The sequence below is a fragment of the Pristiophorus japonicus genome, chromosome 10 (assembly GCF_044704955.1).
Source record: "Pristiophorus japonicus isolate sPriJap1 chromosome 10, sPriJap1.hap1, whole genome shotgun sequence".
In the NCBI taxonomy this organism is placed as follows: Eukaryota; Metazoa; Chordata; class Chondrichthyes; family Pristiophoridae; genus Pristiophorus; species Pristiophorus japonicus.
Window position 1 is genome coordinate 191,510,763 of NC_091986.1, and position 18,533 is coordinate 191,529,295.

An 18,533-nucleotide genomic window follows, 5' to 3' on the forward strand; every position below is an offset into this window, starting at 1 on the left:
CCAGAACCAGGGATCACAGTCTAAGGATAAGGGGTAAGCCATTTAGGACCGAGATGAGGAGAAACTTCTTCACTCAGAGAGTTGTTAACCTGTGGAATTCCCTACCGCAGAGTTGTTGATGCCAGTTCATTGGATATATTCAAGATATGGCCCTTACGGCTAAAGGGATCAAGGGGTATGGAGAAAAAGCAGGAAAGAGGTACTGAGGTGAATGATCAGCCATGATCTTATTGAATGGTGGTGAAGGCTCGAAGGGCTGAATGGCCTACTCCTGCACCTATTTTCTATGTTTCTATGTTTGGGGGTCGGGTCTCGTGTCTGCCATGCGAACAATGTGGCCTGTCCAGCGGAGCTGATCAATTGTGGAAATGTAATGATAATTCAATATATTATTGGCTTTATTGATTGCTACTCTGCATTGGCTGGACATATTCAGCATTGAGTCTACTAAGACTCCTAGGTCTCTTTCAAGTTCATTCTTAGCTATTTTAACACCCATCATGATATAAGTATGTTGCCCGTTCTTTCCTATGTGCAATATTTTACATTTATTTGCATTAAACCTCATCATTAAAAAAATGGAAAGACTATGGGGGTACATTTTCAATTTGCTCATTTGAGCAATGGCCAGACAAGGGTTGTGCACTGTCTCCTACGTAAAAAAAAGGCTGAGGCCGGAGGGCGCAATGAATCCTGGGAGTTGTAGTTTTATTTTTCAGGCAGCGGAATGAACGCGTTGGAATTTGGTGGGGGAGAAGAACTACAACTCCCAGAGCTCCCCGCGCCGGGAGCAGTGCAGGCGCATAGGTTGGAGTAGGAGGGCGGTTGAGCAGAGACGTTGCTGCCGCTGCTATCTGTTTCATTTTGTCGCTGGGGTGAAGCGGGGACAGGGCGGTGTTGGAGGAGGAGACGACGCTGTCGAAGACGAAGGGGAGGGGTTGAAATAAAAAAAAAATCAGCCGCAGGTAAGCGATGGTTAGTCAGTCATGATTATTGTGGGGATTAACGGGGCGGCCGGTGGACAACGGGCTGACCTGTTTGACCGGGGTGGATGAGCTCCTCAGCGGCCGGAGGAAAGGCCTCTGCCGGCGGGGAGGGTACCTTCCCGGGTGAAGCGACACAACTATTTGTTGTGTCAATGGTGCAATCGGGAGCTGCAGTTTGTGCAGCGCAAGAGCAATCTTCTCGTTTTATTTTTCGAGATGATTCGCTGTCAAAAGGCGGATAAAGGGACACCCCGCCTCCCTCTTGCCTGCACATATTCCCTAATTAATGCTCACATGTCGGTGTGATATTTAAAGCAATCGACAGCAACTTAATCAGGCGCAGCAGGCTTTCTGTTTGTTAGAGAGCAAGACTTTACATTTACATAGCGCCTTTCACGGCCTCGGGACGTCCCAAAGCGCTTTACCCGCCAATGAAGCACTTTTTGAAGTGTCGCCACTGTTGTCCTGTAGGAAACGCAGCAGCCAGTTTGCGCCTAGCAAGCTCTCACATACAGCAATGTGATAAATGAACAGATAATCCGGTTTTGTGATGTTGATTGAGGGATAAATATTGGCCAGGACATTGGGGAAAACTCTCCTGTTACTGTTCGAAATAGTGACTTGGGATCTTTTGCGTTCCCTCGAGAGGGGCCTCGGTTTAATGTGCAAGTCAGTTTGTTAATAAATTGTGCTATTTATCAGATTAGTAAAACATGATTGGCGACTTGATGTTGCCTCCTCGTGCTAGAGTGTATTGTTTCAAACAATTAGATTGACCTGATAATCAAAACGACATTGAGAAAGTGTTAAGTTAGCAACTAGCCAGGTGGCTACTTTGTCTTTCTTGTGAAGCTTGCTGTTCTCGGAATTGATTCTTCCTGAGGTGTTGATTCGCCTTGCCTGCAATACCAAGCTTGTTGATTATTACATTTACTAGTTAATCTGTTTTTTGGTGGTGTTGACTAAGGAATGAATGATGGCTAGAACTCCCCATTGGTTATTACCGACTCAAATTGGATCAGTGATTAGTAAATACAATCGTCAGAAACTCAGTTGAGTTTATTCAGATTCAATTGCAGTTATCGCTAAATGATGTCTAGTTATTTGCTATGTTATATAGTGGGAATGGGACGTTCTTGGCTGCTGTTTGTACGGTAGCTGCTCCCAGTCTCACCGATTAAAAACCTGAAAAACAAAGTGATCAGTAATAGCCTGTATAGTGGAGGATTAGGAACTGATTTTCAATTCAAAGCTGCATTTGTCCTATCTTCAGCTCTTTGGTACAGTGAAGGTAGTTGCCTATGAAATCGATCACATCTTATTTCATTATGCATGAAGTTTTCTATTTTGGTGTACTCACTATGGCAAATCCTAGATTTAGTTAAATCCTCCTGTGAATGTTACCAAGCATTAAGAATGTCATGCTGGGTGTTAAGTGTTCTGATTTTTGAGCCATTTACAATCAACAAAACTGTATGCATAAGCAATAATGGTAGTTCATTGACTATAATGTGCATGTTAGTTATAAATTGCTCGAGCTTTTTTTGGTTTGTGTAACATGAGCCAATCCCATTACAGCCCTGTAATTGTTGTGTGCAACCTCTATTTTTATATTTTACTAGATACACTAGTACTATAGAAAAGTAAAACATTTAATGTACAGATGTGGGTGGACAATATTTTAATACTTTTCCTGAATCGATCTACCATTCCCAGAATGAGAGGATGTCAAGAAGACTTGCTTCTAGATCCCTTTGCTACTCTTGAGCTGGGAAAAGGAGGTACATCAAGACACCCATTACCTGCACTTCTATTATCTGCCACAATTTTTGGAGGACGTTGCTTCATTACATAATTTTTGTTATTTGTCCCTCTTGGTGAATAAAACACATGTTTCTTTTGTTTGTCTTCTGCCTGCTGTCATTCCCATGTCTACAGCACTGCTGTACCAGATTTTGGGGACTTGATTGTCGCCAAAGAATCCCTGTTATGTTATACATTGGAGGTTCCTGTTGAAAGTTGGTCTTAATTGTCAATTTAAGTTCCTTGCTGATCAAATTTCTTCCATCTCCCCAGCCGGTACTTTTTTCTAAGAGGTCAAATAAAACCAGGAAACAGATGTGTGCTGTTATGTATGTAATAAAGGTACAAACTGAGTACTGTTTAACTGAACAAGGTGCAACCTTGTTTCTGCTTTATTACGGCCCAAAGTGCCTGACTCTCAAAATGGCTGGCCTTTTATACAGAGCAGCACCATGTGCGTGCTGCTCAATGGCCTCCAACAATGACACCATCTGGTGGTTACAAACAGCATGTACATACATGACGTGTGAACTGGGATTTTGTTTTGAGATGGTTTTGAAATTTGATGGGGGGGAAAAGAAGACACAATTGGAATGGCCAAGGTCTTATTTAGCGAGCGTATTTAAGTATTGTACCAACTTGTATTATGTTCATTATATACTGTCAGAATGGGTTTGTGCTTGTTAACAAATATAATACAAATCTTGTACCTAGTTTTTATACTACTATTCATTTAAATTGGCTTTACGTTACTGTTTCTTTTATATAAAAAAAAAACACACTGTACTACACACATTTTAATGGGCTAATAGAGCATCCTCTCCCTCCCTTTTCTCCCGTGCTCTCTGGGTGCTGAATTTTGCTGGGTACTGTTCCATGAACCTGGTAGTTCTCTGGCACTAAACCTAAATGACTGTTCTTCATGCTATTCCATGGGAATGTGTTGTAGGCTTGCACATTGCAAATGGAGACTTGGGGTCGGGACTGAGGGCTGCCAGTGCCGGAAGAAATGTACTCCAGCAAGAGTTGGCCCTTGGAGGGGAGGAGAAAAATATTGGTGGCCAGACAATGCATCCAGACAATGTTATACTGTACTATAACACATTGCTGTGGAAAAGTATTTAAATGTCAAAAATAAAGACAATAATTATATACATTTATAAATGACATTTTAGATGGAACCAAATGCAATCATTTTGGTACACTTTCTAAAGTACGTTTTACTGAAGAAAAGTGACTTCCTTTATGGTTTCAAATATTTGTGGTCTATTGTGTGTGGAAAAACTGCATACTGATTAAAGCAAAACCCAAATGTACTTGAACAGTCTTCAGAGTTGTTGATTAGTAGAAGATGACATACCGGTGAACTTGTCTGTCAAGTTGCAAGAATAGTAATATTCCTGTCTTTGCTGTTTGTAGCAGAATTGTAAATTATTCTTTATTATAACACCACTGTTAAATAAATCCTGTTGAACTAATACTAATTGAAGTTAACTAGTTGAGTAGCTGTAGGGTTAAACAGCGATAACTGAACAGTAATACTGAAAGACCAGGACTTCAAGGGAAGGTGCTTACAAGTAAATGTTGAGGGTGCAAAACATGACCGAAAAGGGAAAAAAATATTTATTTTTTGATTAGTAGGAGCATACAAGTAGGTGGAATTGGAACCATGTCAAAGGAAAGATGTGGGGCAATAGAAATAGCCAGCACATTTACTGGGAAATAACATGCCAGAGTATAAACCCTACAGAAGGTAAATGAATAATGAGGTGTGGAGATAAATAATTGACAACGCAACCAGATGCCACTAAGTAGCAGATGCAATTTGAAGTGAACAGATGTAAAATTAATATGGGCGCATGAAGTATTTAGCTACAGTAAAACAGAAAATACAGTACTGGGTAGCATTGCAGAGGAATGCAGGATAAATGTAGAGCATTTGTATTGCTGCTTTTATAAAGTGTTGGTGAGACCACATATGGAGTAATGTGTACAGTTCTGGCTTTCTAACCATAGCATGAATATTACTGTCCTTGAGGGGATACAGAGAATAAGAACATAAGAAATAGGAGCAGGAGTAGGCCATATGGCCCCTCGAGCCTGCTTTGCCACTTAGTAATATCATGGCTGATCTGATCATGGCCTCAACTCTACTTTCCTGCCCGTTTCCCATAACCCCTGACTCCCTTATAGTTCAAGAATCTGTCTATCTCAGCCTTGAATATATTCAATGACTTGGCTTCCACAGCTCTCTGGGGTAGAGAATTCCAAAGATTCACGACCCTCTGAGAGAAGAAATTCTTCCTCCTCTCCGTCTTAAATGGACGACCCCTTATCCTGAAACTATGTCCTCTAGTTCTAGCTTCCCCCATGAGGAACAAAGTTGATCACGGGTGTCTTGAGTTTGAGTATCGATTTTAAGGAAATTAGGCTTTTCTTTCTAAAAGAGACTTTCAAATTTTCAAGATTATAATGGGAATTGATAAGTTTAGCCAGACAAATATCAGAAAATAGGTATGAATTGAATGGCTGAAATTCTGCCCATCCTGGTTTATTCATCCAGAAAGAATTATAGTTTCCCCCCATCACAGCAAGCAGCAGATTCTGAAATGATTCTCTGGGATTCACCTCCATTACCCTTGCACCAGGGAGGCAACATACCATCCTGGAGTCTCGTTTGCAGCCTCAGAAACGCCTAGCACAATAGCTCACGCTTTTTCCTGCCCTGTGCAGCAGAGTCACCCCTGGTGCCATGAACTTGGCTGCTGCTGCCTTCCCCTGATGAGCCATCTCCCCAACAGTATCCAAAACGATATATCTGTTTTGGAAGGAGGTGACCGCAGGGGACCTCTGCACTACCTACCTTCCTTCCCTTGCTCTTCCTGATGGTCACCCATTCCCTATCTGCCTGTGTAACCTTTACCTGCGGTGTGACCAGCTCACTAAATGTGCCATCCACGACGTCCTCAGCATTGCGGATGCACCAGAGTGAATCCATGCGCAGCTCCAGTGCCGCAATGCGGTCCGACAGGAGCTGCAGCTGGACACACTTCCTGCACACATAGTAGCCAGGGACACTGGAAGTGTCCTGGACTTCCCATATAGCACAGGAGGAGCATGACTCAGCTCTGGGCTCTCCTGATGACTTAACCCTTAGATTAACTTAATTTGACAACAATGCCAAAGGTTACCTACTGATAAGAAAAGAAAAAGAAAAAATACTCACCAATCACTTACCAGCTTGGCTGTGCGGTCACACTTCAATTTCTTTTTACTTCTATTTTGCCTTTTCTCCCTGTACCAGATGGCTCCTCCAACTGCCGCTGGCCTTTTATAGGCCTCGAGCCTCCCGCTGGCTGCTCCTCCGACTGCCACTGGCCTTTCATAGGCCTCGATCCTCCTACTTCCACTAGCTCCTCCTGATCTGTCGCTGGCCTTTTATAGGCCTCGATCCTCCCACTCCCGCTAGCTCCTCCGACTGCTGATCCACTCCAACGGGGAAATCCTAATTACTGGTGCAGAGTTGGGCTAATTGTCCAGCAATGACGCCTGAAAGTTTTGCAGCTGATGCAAACAGGCACAGGGGCGAGAGGATACCTGTACCTCTTAAAAGCTATATTAGGCTGGAAATAAAGCATTTTAGGATTTTGTCCATGAAAAGTATTGTTCATGAAAAGTTTGGAGGAAGCGGTTGCTATATTGAGGGTTTTATTTATTTTAGTTTTGCATCTATGTGGAACATAAGCTTAAAAAAACATCTGTACAGAAAGTGGAGGAAAGGGGGAAAAAAAACCTCATTACTAGAACCTTCCAGGAATTAATGTGCATGAACATCTATGGAATAAATAATGAGACCTTCTGTTTGCTGATTGGCGCATTGGCCTACCTGATACTAGGCATGCTTCTGCACACGCTGCGCCGCTGGGATCCGTGGGTCACTACACTGCCCTCTACTACGCAGCATCTGCCAGCAAGTCCTGGAAGGAGTGTTCCCCCCCCCCCCCCCCTCCACATCAGGTAAGTGCGCATTTGGTTTGGATGCCGGCATTGTAATCCGTCGGTACGCCGCTAATCTCAAAATCCAGGCCAATATTTTACTGTAGTATTTGTCAATGTTAAAAAGAAAGTAAATGCTAGTCTTGCTGGCTCCTTGTTTTGTATTTCTTTTCTGGAAGTTGACTGGTTTACCTATTTGCATTGTTTTACATATTGGTTTCCTGCAGTAAAATATTTCAATATGAATCATTCTAAAAAATTTGGAGACTAAATTTGTTGCTAGTAAGAATCACTGTAACTAAAGCTTTCTCACATTTGATTATTTTTTAAAAAAGATACAAATTTATAATGACTTGATTTGAATTATAAAGCTGTCATTAATTCCATGCACCGTACAATTTCCTGATGATGGCTCATCCAGGCAGTTTCACATCCTAACTGATGATAAAGCACTTTAATGGTCTGTACCATACATAATTTCTTCCATACATTTTTAAATGGTTAACAAAAATGCAATAAAGTTCAATAATTAATAACGATACAGCTAATATCATTTCAGCAAAGTCCTCACGACTTCTCCTTTTTGTGTCTTCATACCTATATCCTTTTACCTGAAAAGGCACGGCAGTTAAAGGAATAAGTTCTTCATGTCTACTGTCACCATACTTATGTGGCAAGGCTGGTTCTGCTTTTCTCTGTCCCAAGTGCAGGGAGCCTTACCTCGTGGCGTGGCTGAGAACTGTCAACATTTTTTTTGAAAGCAGTCAGTGCTGAAATTAAAACTTTAGCTTTAAAATGCTACGTACCAGATCAACCTCCTATTGTATTTTACTCCTCCCCTGATACTTTCCTCCCCATTTGAGTTTTGTCTTCACCATTCTGAATGTGCGACCTCCTTCCAGGCATTTGTAACCTGTTGATAAAAAGTTCATTGGGTTTGAATGAGTTGTTAAATTGTCTGTCTATTCAATTGGATGTGAAAGATTCCATTGCACTATTCAAAGAAAGAGCAGGGAGTTTTCCCAACAGTCTAGTTCTGAAGGCATTTAGGATCAAGTGTAGTGTCGGATGTAGTAGTAAGCCTCAAGTATAGAATCTTGAAGCACAGAAAACCATTTGGCCAGTCTTGCCTGTGGCGGCTCTTTGAAGCCCTGCAGTCTTCCGTTTCAAGTATATATCCAATTCCCTTTTGAAAGTTACTATTGTATCTGCTTCTAACTTTCTGGCAGTACATTCTAGATCATAATTTGCTGTGTTTAATTTTTTTTTTAAATTCTCCTCTGCTCCCCTTTGGTTCTTGTGCCATTTATCTTAATTCTGTGTCCTCTGTTTACTAACCCACCCACCAGTGGAAACAGTTTCTTCTTTATTTTCTCTTGAAACCCATTATAACTGTAATGACTCAAGAGTCTGGTTACTGTAAACTCAGGTGCAACCTGATCCATCTTTATTCCAGCCCAAGAGTGCCAGCATGACAGACACCCAGCTTATATACAGGTGACCAAGCACACATGCCACATGCGTTCAGCCCGATGACCTCCAACCGTGGCGCCCTCTGGTGTCTGGTGACCCCCAAGCATTCTCGCATAACAATAACTTCTACCAAATCTCTCCTTAACCTTAATAGCTTCTCTATTCTCTCAACATAACTGAAGTCCCTCATCCCTGGTATTCTGTCTAATCTCATCTGCTCCCTCTCCAAGGCCTGGACCTCCTTTAAATGTGGTGTCCAGAATTGAACACAATTCTCTAGCTGAGGCATAACCAATGATTTCTAAAGATTTATTTACCATAATTTCCTTGCTTTTTGTACACTGTTTCTATTTATAAAGCCAAGGATCCCATTTTTAGGCAGCTTTATGAACTTGCCCTGATTTTGTATGTGAAATCCTGTGACTCTCTGTTCCTGCACCCTCTTTAATATTGTTTTATTTAGTTTCTATTGCTGTTATTCATTCATCTTCCCCCTGCCTCCCCCCCCACCCACCACCACCAAATGTATAATTTCTCACTTCTCTGTTAAATTTCATCTGCCATGTGTCTTTGCATTTCACCAATCTTTCACTCACTCTGAACTCTGCTGTTATCCTCCATGCGCGACTGGAAACAGCGAGTAGTGGTGAACGGTTTGTTTTTCGGACTGGAGAAAGGTACACAGTGGTGTTTTCCAGGGGTCAGTACAAGGGCCACTGCTTTTCTTGATCTATATTAATGATTTGGACCTGGGTGTACATGACAATTTCAAAATTTGCAGATGACACAAAACTTGGGAGTATAGTGAACAGTGAGGAAGATAGTGATAGACTTCAAGAAGACACAGGCTGGTGGAATGGGTGGATACGTGGCATATGCAGTTTAACACAGACAAGTGTGAATTGATACATTTTGGTAGGAAGAACGAGGAGAGGCAATATGAACTAAAGGGTACAGTTCTAAAGAGAGTTGCATGAACAGAGACCTGGAGGAATATGTGCACAAATCATTGAAGGTGGCGGGCAGGTTGAGAAAGCGGTTAAAAAAGCATGCGGGAACCTGGGCTTTAAGATAGAGTACAAAAGCAAGGAAGTTACGATGAACCTTTATAAAACACTGGTTTGGCCTCAATTGGAGTATTGTGTCCAATTCTGGGACATTACTGCACTTTAGGAAGGATGTAAAGGCCTTCAAGAGGGTGCAGAGAAGATTTACAAGAATGGTTCCAGGGATGAGGGACTTCAGTTACATTGATGGATTGGAGAAGCTGGGGTTCTCCTTGGAGCAGACAAGGTTGAGAGGAGATTTGATAGAGGTGTTCAAAATGCACTTTCTGTATTCTGCCTGATTATTGTATTATGAACCAGACATTTATCATGAGCCGTCTTTTTTTGTGGCATTTCACTCTCAATTATCCAGGGAACTCTAGCTTGGATGCCTCACATTTTCCCCCTCATGGGAATCCCACTTTTCAGAATTGATTCTCCATTTTGTATGAGTACTGAGTTTTTCCCTTAGTTTGTAAAATATTCCAGCATTTCATCTTTCCTTTGCCTACCATAAAATTTGCCCCTTTCAGTTGTGAAGTCCTGATGTGCTGCTATGTTGGTTTACCCAAGATACCCTCCTTCAGTAGTGAGGCCAGGTAGTAGTGGCAGGCTAGTTGACTAGAGAGACATCAGTCAAACTGTAGCCTGTCCTCAGTGGATGCCCACACTTGCACTTTCCATCATGGGATCACTGGATAGTGATTAGCTGAGTTGAAACCCTGCCTGTTTTTTTCACCTCCCTTGTCATTGAGGGCAGGTGGCCCTGTAGAAATGAGCTAACTCAGTGAGAAGAGTATAGCTGAGGGCATTCCTGGCCTGGCTCAGTTCCACATTATGCTGTGCCTTAGCAACTGAGCCATCAGAGAAACTGTTGCAGCTTAAAAACTTGAAGGCAAGGAGTCACTAAAGTAATTCTGGGAAAAGTAGATGTACAGGTATGTTCTAAAGTCACCATTCACCTACATTTGTCGTCTGGGAGAGTCTTTCTGGCAGACATTTCCGTGGACATCATTGATGCCTATTTTTGGTTGAGCTTTTAGGCAACGTGTTTGGGCAGTGGGCAATGTGTAAAGTGGGAGGCATTCAGCTTCCTTTCAGACTGAGTGCAGTTGAATTAGAGCTCATGTTTCATCTTGTGACTCACTAATGGTGAATGTGTGTGTGCAGATAACTGAAGCATAATTAGAATTTTCATAATTTTACCACAGAAAAATCCAATTTCATTGAGATGAACATATGAAAGGTTTCTAATAAACTTTTGAGAATTTACATAACCTTACCTCTCCCCAAAGAACGTGTTACTATGATCAGAAGTGACACAACACAAGTAATAATCTACATGTAATCTGATGTCACAAATGTAGAGTAAATAGGTCAGGAGGTAATCATATGAGCTGACTTATTTTTGCACATGTTCCCATTTCTCTAGTAAATAGTAAATGTTTCACAAAACATCACATCAAGACTTTCACTTCATTTAAACTGACAGAAAACTGCTATTTTGATCAAATGTGTCTGTCACATATAGAAAGCATCACCATGTCTGAGTATCCGAATCTAGTTACAAAATAACCTGCATCCATCTGTAGTGTTTCTATTTTCCCCATTGCCAGAGATCATGGTCCACATCTGTACCAATGACATAGGTAGAAAGAGGGATGAGGTCCTGCAGGCAGATTTTAGGGAGCTAGGAGAAAGATTAAAAAGCAGGATCTCAAAGGTGGTAATCTCTGGATTACTCCCGGTGCCACGTACTATTGAATACAGAAATAGGATAGAACAGATGAATGCGTGGCTGGAGAGATGGCGCAGGAGGAAGGGCTTTAGATTCCTGAGGCATTGGGACCGTTTCAGGAGGAGGTGGGACCTGCAGAAGCCAGACTGGTTATATCTCAACAGAACCGGGACCAATATCCTCACGGCAGGGTTTGCTCGTGTGTGTTGGGGATGGGAACCTGAGCTTGGCAGGGTGGATGGGAACCTGAGAGTAGATTCTGAAGGGAGAAAAAGAAAGCTGGGATTGGAAAGCAGAAAATTAGAACATGAATTTGGAAGGCAGAGGAAATGAAGGCTAGAAAATAGACAATAAGGGGGTTGGCAGTGCTAAATGGTATATACTTACAATGCAAGGAGTCTAGGGAATAAGGCAGATGAGCTGAGAGCACAGATAGACAATTGGGAGTATGATATTATAGCTATTACTTAGACATTGCTGAAAGAAGGGCAGGTATGGCAGCTCAACATTCCTGGTTACAGGGTTTTCAGATGGGATAAAATGGGGGGGGGGGGATCGCAGTATTTATTAAAGAAACAATTATAGCTGGAGGAGGGATGATATGTTGGAAGGATCATCAAATGAGTCCATATGGGTTGAATTGAACAAAAAGGGGCAATCATGCTGCTGGGAGTGTACTACAGACCCTCAAACAGAGGGAGATAAAAGAGCAAATATTGGGCACATTTTTGAGAAGTGCAAAAACTACAGGCCAGTAATAGTGGGGGATTACAACTTCCCTAATATTAACTGGGATAGAATTAGTGTGAAGGTATAGAGGGTGCCGAATTCCTAAAATGCATTCAGGAGAACTTTTTAAGCCAGTATGTAGCAGGCCCAACAAGGGAGGGGGTGGTTCTGGACTGAGCTTTAGGGAATGAAGCTGGGCAGGTGGATAGGGCATCAGTGGGAGAGCATTTTGGTGTTAGTGATCATAATTCAGTTAGATTTAGGGTACTAATGGAAAAGGACAAAGATAGACCAGGAATAAAAGTTCTTAATTGGGGAAAAGCGCAGAAGGAGGCCACTTTGGCCCATCATGTCCGCGCCGGCCGACAGTCACACGGCTGTTGGTCAGCAGTCCTGTGGAAAGGTAAAGAGCATCCGGCCCAACCAGTCCGCCCCACGCAACTGCGACATCCCTTGCACCACAACATTCTACACTCTACCCGGGGCCATGCAATTTCCTGGGAGAGGCAAAAAAAAATATAAAAACCCAGGCAAATTGGGGGGAAAAAAATCTGGGAAAATTCCTCTCAGACCTATCCAGATCGTCCTGGCCATATTCGGTTCCCTGCAGTACTTGCCATCGTATCTGCGCCAGCCAACAAGAGATGATGACCGCCTATGATATCCAGTCAAATCCCACAGTTCTAGGTCCGTCGCCCTGCAGGTTACGGCACTTCAAGTGCCCATCCAAGCACTTTTTAAATGTGGTGAGGGTTTCTGCATCCAACACCCTTCCAAGCAGTGAGTTCCAGACCCCCACAACCCTCTGCGTGAAGAAGCTTCCCCTCAATTCCCCTCTGAACCTTCCACCAACCACCTTATAACTATGCCCCCTCGTAATTGCCAACAAGGGAAATAGGCCCTTGCTAGCCACTATATCCAGGCCCCTCAAAGTTGTATACACCTCAATGAGGTCTCCTCTCAGCCTCCTCTGTTCCAATGAGAACAAACCCAGCCTATCCAATCTGTCCTCATAGCTAAGATTCTCCATTCCAGGCAGCATTCTAGTAAATCTCTTCTACACCCTCTCTAGTGCAATCACATCCTTCCTATAATAGTGACCAGAACTGCACGCAGTACTCCGGCTATGGCCTAACCAGATTATTATACAATTTAAGCATAACCTCTCTGCTATTGTATTCTATGCCTTGGCCAATAAAGGCAAGCATTTCCGTATGCCTTCTTAACCACCTTATCCACCTGGCCTGCGACTTTCAGCGATCTGTGGACAAGCACTCCAAGGTCCCTTTGTTCATCTACACTTCTAAGTGGCCTACCATTTAATGTGTATGCCCTTTCCTTATTAGCCATCCCCAAGTGCATTACTTCACACTTCTCTGAATTAAATTCCATTTGCCACTGTTCTGCCCACCTGACCAGCAGATTGATATCCTCCTGCAGCCCATGACTTTCCTCTTCATTAACCACACAGCCAATTTTAGTGTCATCTGCAAACTTCTTAATCGTACCCCCTATATTCAAATCTAGATAATTAATGCATAACACAAAAAGCAAGGGACCCAGTACTGAGCCCTGCAGAACTCCACTGGAAACATCCTTCCAGTCACAAAAACATCCATCAACCATTACCCTTTGCTTCCTACCTCTAAACCAATTTTGGATCCAACTTGCCACTTTGCCCAGGATACCATGGGCTTTAACCTTCGTGACCAGTCTACCATGTGGGACCTTATCAAAAGCTTTGCTAAAGTTTGTATACACTACATCATACCCAATACCCTCATCGACCCTCCTGGTTACCTCCTCTCAAAATTCAATCAGGTTAGTCAAACACGATCTTCCCTTAACAAATCCGTGCTGACTGTCCCTGATTAATCCTTGCCTTTCTAAATGTAGATTTATCCTGTCTTTCAGGATTTTTTCCAATAATTTCCCCACCACTGAGGTTAGGCTGACAAGTCTGTAATTACTCGGTCACGAAAGTAAAAGCCCATAGGATCCAAGGCAAAGTGGCAAGTTGGAGCCAAAATTGGCTCGGAGGCAGGAATCAAAGGGTAATGATTGATGGGTGTTTTAGTGACTGGAAGACTGTTTCCGGTGGAGTTCTGCAGGGCTCAGTACTCGGTCCCTTGCTTTTGTGGTGTGTGTATATATATCAATGATTTAGACTTGAATGTAGGGGGTATGATACAAAAATTGGTGCTGTGGTTAATAATTGGTGCTGTGGTAGACTGCAGAAAGATATCAATGAAATGGTCAGGTGGGCAGAACAGTGGCAAATGGCATTCGATCTAGAGAAGTGTGCGATAATGCATTTGGGAAGATCTCAAAAGACAAGGGCATACACATTAAATGGTAGGACACGGGGAAGTGTAGAGGAACAAAAAGACCTTGGAGTGCATGTCCACAGATCTGTGAAGGTAGCAGCCTAGGTAGATAAGGTCGTTAAGAAGGCATACGGAATACTTGCCTTTATTGGCCAAGGCATAGAATACAAGAGCAGGGAGGTTATGCTTGAACTGGATAAAACACTAGTTAAGCCACAGCTGGAGTAGTGCGTGCAGTTCCGGTCACCACATTACAGGAAAGATGTGATTGCACTAAAGAGGGTGCAGAGGAGATTTACAAGGATGCTGCCTGGACTGGAGAATTTTAGCTATGAGGAAAGATTGGATAGACTGGGTTTGTTTTCTGTGGAATTGAGGAGGCTGAGGGGAGACCTGATTGAGGTGTATAAAATTATGAGGGGCCTAGATAGAGTGGCTAGGAAGGACCTATTTTCCTTAGCAGAGGGCTCAATAACCAGTGGGCATAGATTTAAAGTAATTGGTAGAAGATTTAGAGGAAATTTGAGTGGCAATTTCTTCACTGAGGGTGGTGGGGGTCTGGAACTCACTGCCTGAAAGGGTGGTAGAGGCTGAAACCCTCACCACATTTAAAAAGTGCTTGGATGTACACTTGAAGTGCCGTAACCCAGAGGGCTATGGACCAAGAGCTGGAAAGTTGGATTAGACTGGGTAGCTCTTTGTCGGCCGGCGTGGACAGAATGGGCTAAAATGGCCTCCTTCCGTGCTGTAAATTTCTATGATTCTATATGGATTGTGTACTTGCTCTCATACGGACACATGGCACTTAATCCAGTTCAGAGAGCTTGGGTGCAGGTTAAGCGAGCCAAGGCTTAGGGACCCCAAAGTGCAGGAGTTTGACTAGCTAAATCCGCGTGGCATATTGGAGCTGCTTCCCACTGCTTGTCCAACTAAGATTAGTCTACCATTGGGACATTGGCTCACATGGTTATTTGGAGCTGAGTGGGGGTGCGGGGTGTATACAAACAAGTCTACCCATTCAGGTTTAATTAGTAAGTTAGCCTGTGTGCCGCAGTTCCCAGCCCCCTCCATCCATCGCCAGGCATGTCTTGGAGGCACCTCAATCTCTGATAGAACAACAACTTGTATTTATATAGCATCTTCAACGTAGTAAAACATCCCAAGGCGCTTCACAGAAGTTTTGTAAAAAATAATTTGACACTGAGCCACATAAGGTGATATTGGGGCAGATGACCAAAGCTTGGTTAAAGAGATACGTTTAAAGGAGGAAAGATAAATAGAGAGGATATCTCGTCTATCTCGTCTTTCTCCTCCCCAAGTGGGATAGTCAGTAGAAAACATCGCTAGTGGTTCCTGCTTGTTTTTGTATTTGCGAAAGCATGTGTTGGAAATGACATTTTGCATACCAGATGATTATTTTCTCCAGCCTGGGGAAGAGCAAGTTAGCAGTAACTAAATTTTAAATGACCAGTCATATTGCAACTGTATAATATCAAAAGTTACAACTTGAATTGTGACCAGTTCCTATTTTCACAGACATGTAATCAAGGATTATATTTCAGTGATTGGATGTAAGATTGTTGCAAAGTTATTTTTTTCCATGTGTGCCATTTCTATATTGAATTGCGGAAAGTAGAACTCCATATTTAGGATGTTAGATCTATGGTTTAGGGAGAATGAATGAACGTCTAGTGTCAGTGATTGTTGGGATCTTTAGGGTGTTCAAGTTGCACCATTGCGTGGCTATCAATCTGAGCAATCAGTGATATAAAGTGCAGTGTTGTAAAGGAGCGAAAGAAAATTGTGGCAGAGCAGATGAGAGAATTCAGTGTGTGTGTGTATTATATAATATATTACTGATGTCTGTGTTCCTTGTTTTGTACTAAATACGTGTCTATTATACATAAGAACATAAGAAATAGGAGCAGATGTAGGCCATATGGCCTCTCTAGCCTGCTCCGCCATTTAATACGATCATGGCTGATCCAGTCATGAACTCTGGTCCACTTCCCTGCCTGCTCCCCATAACCCCTTATCGGTTAAGAGATTGTCTATCTCTGACTTAAATTTATTCAAAATCCCAGCTTCCACAGTTGTCTGAGGCAGCGAATTCCACAGATTTACAATCCTTTGAGAGAAGAAATTCCTCCTCATCTCAGTTTTTAATGGGCGACCCCTTATTCTAAGATTATGCCCCCTAGTTCTAGTCTCCCCAACCAGTGGAAACATCCTCTCTGCATCCACCTTGTCAAGCCCCCTCATAATCTTATACGTTTTGATAAGATCACACCTCATTCTTCTGAATTCCAATGAGTAGAGCCGCCTCAACCTTTCCTCATAAGTCAACCCCCTCATCCCTGGAATCAACCTAGTGACCCTTCTCTGAACTGCCTCCAAAAGCAAGTATATCCTTTCATGAATATGGAATCCAAAACTGCATGCAGTGTTCCAGGTGTGGCCTCACCAATACCTTTATATAGCTGTAGCAAGACTTCACTGCTTTTATACTCCATCCCCCATTGCAATAAAGGACAAGATACCACTGGTCTTCCTGATCACTTGCTGTACCTGCATACTATCCTTTTGTGTTTCATGCACAAGTACCCCAGGTCCCGCTGTACTGCAGCATTTTGTAATTTTTCTCCATTTAATTAATAACTTGCTCTTTGATTTTTTTATGCCAAAGTGCATGACCTCACACTTTCCAACATTATACTCCATCTGCCAAATTTTTGCCCACTCACTTAGCCTTTTGCAGATTTTTTGTGTCCTCCCCTCATATTGCTTTTCCTCCCATCTTTGTATCGTCAGCAAACTTGGCTATGTTACACTCTGTCCCTTCATCCAAGTCATTAATATAGATTGTAAATAGTTGGGGTCCCAGCACTGATCCCTGCGGCACCCCACTAGTTACTGATTGCCAACCCGAGAATGAACCATTTATCCCGACTCTCTTTTTTCTGTTAGTTAGCCAATCCTCTATCCATGCTAATCTATTACCCCCAACCCTGTGAACTTTTATCTTGTGCAGTAACCTACCTTGTCAAATGCCTTTTGGAAGTCCAAATACACCACCTCCACTGGTTCCCCTTTATCCACCCTGTTCGTTACATCCTCAAACAATTCCAGCAAATTTGTCAAACATGACTTCCCCATCATAAATCCATGCTGACTCTGCCTGAGTGAATTGCGCTTTTCCAAATGTCCTGCTACTGCTTTAATAATGGACTCCAATACTTTCCCAACCACAGATGTTAGGCTAACTGGTCTATAGTTTCCTACTTTTGTCTGCCTTTTTTAAATAGGGGTGTTACATTTGCAGTTTTCCAATCTGCTGGGACCTCTCCAGAATCCAGGGATTTTGGTAAATTACAACCAATGCACTCTGTATTTTCTGAATACTTCACAGCAGTAAGAGCAAAGTACTGTAACATAATTTTGACTTGGCAGATTGTTAGATCTCTTAATTTCCAATGAAATACGAACTCCAATGGTAGTTTTAACTTTTTAATCTTGGCAGAGAGTAACAAGCTGCTGGCTGATTGCCAGTTTCTTTGTCTAACTGAGACACATGGTCAAAATGGCTGTATTTTTATACCTGGATCAATTTACAGAAAAGAACTCGCCTTCTTTGACCTTATTGGCTCAATTGAAAGTCTTTTAACGTTTTAATTGGCTCGCTACCCAAGGTCCGAAAATGTCAAGTTGATTGATGAGTTAATGCAACATGCTGAACTGCATGTAGCAGCCTTGACTTGGGGGTCTGTGAATTTTCACAGTCTGTCTCAATGAGCCTGTTTGAATACTCTTATCACAGCTCCATTGACCAGATTTACCTGACCCATGTAACTAGGAAATAAATGAGTCGTGTTTTACTTAGACAACGATCGATGTTTAGCTGGGTGTCTCTCGAGTGCCATCTTATGGCGTGCCATTCCGTTGAGTGGGGATTGAAAGTGAGGGACTGACCTCCAGTTTTCCCCCTTACTGTGATTGTCTCTCCACAGGCTGCTTATGGAATCGCACCGAAGGTTGGGCAAAAGCTCAACTTTGATCTCGTAGTGTTGGATGGAATATCGTTCCATGATGGTGAGCAAACAACAGGGGACAAAAAAGTATATATTTTAAGACCGAAATAAATCTAGATTAGATATAATAAAATAATCTTGGGACTTTTTTTTCTCTAAATGATGACTTTGAATCCATATTGCAGCTTTATAAGATAATTGAAGCTTTTTTAAGTCTGATAATTAGAAAAGCTGGAGTGTCAAAGCTTGGAATAGTTGTGTGTTATATAGGGTAATTATGTCTTGAAGCTTCATATGTTCCCCAAGGGTTCAGTGGTGGAACTGTGCACTTGGGTTCTGCAAATTTTATTTGAGTTCTGCTTAGCCTACTTTGAAGCTTCAAATTCAGAAGATGTGGTTACTCTCAA

The 18,533-nt window shown here is 42.4% G+C and overlaps 1 protein-coding gene across 9 annotated transcripts in view; it reads left to right on the forward strand.

Annotated features, from left to right (window-relative positions):
* Positions 1-825: 825 nt before the first annotated feature.
* The window catches only part of LOC139275246 (inositol polyphosphate-4-phosphatase type I A), a 248,985-nt gene continuing 231,277 nt past the window's right edge, over positions 826-18,533 (forward strand). For 8 of the 9 annotated variants that reach the window (XM_070892436.1, XM_070892440.1, XM_070892431.1 and 5 more), the window contains exon 1: positions 826-965. The gene's annotated coding sequence lies outside the window, so the exon portion shown is untranslated. Of the gene's footprint in view, positions 966-18,102; positions 18,188-18,533 lie in introns of those variants that run through there. The other variant, XM_070892432.1, reaches the window with a different exon arrangement.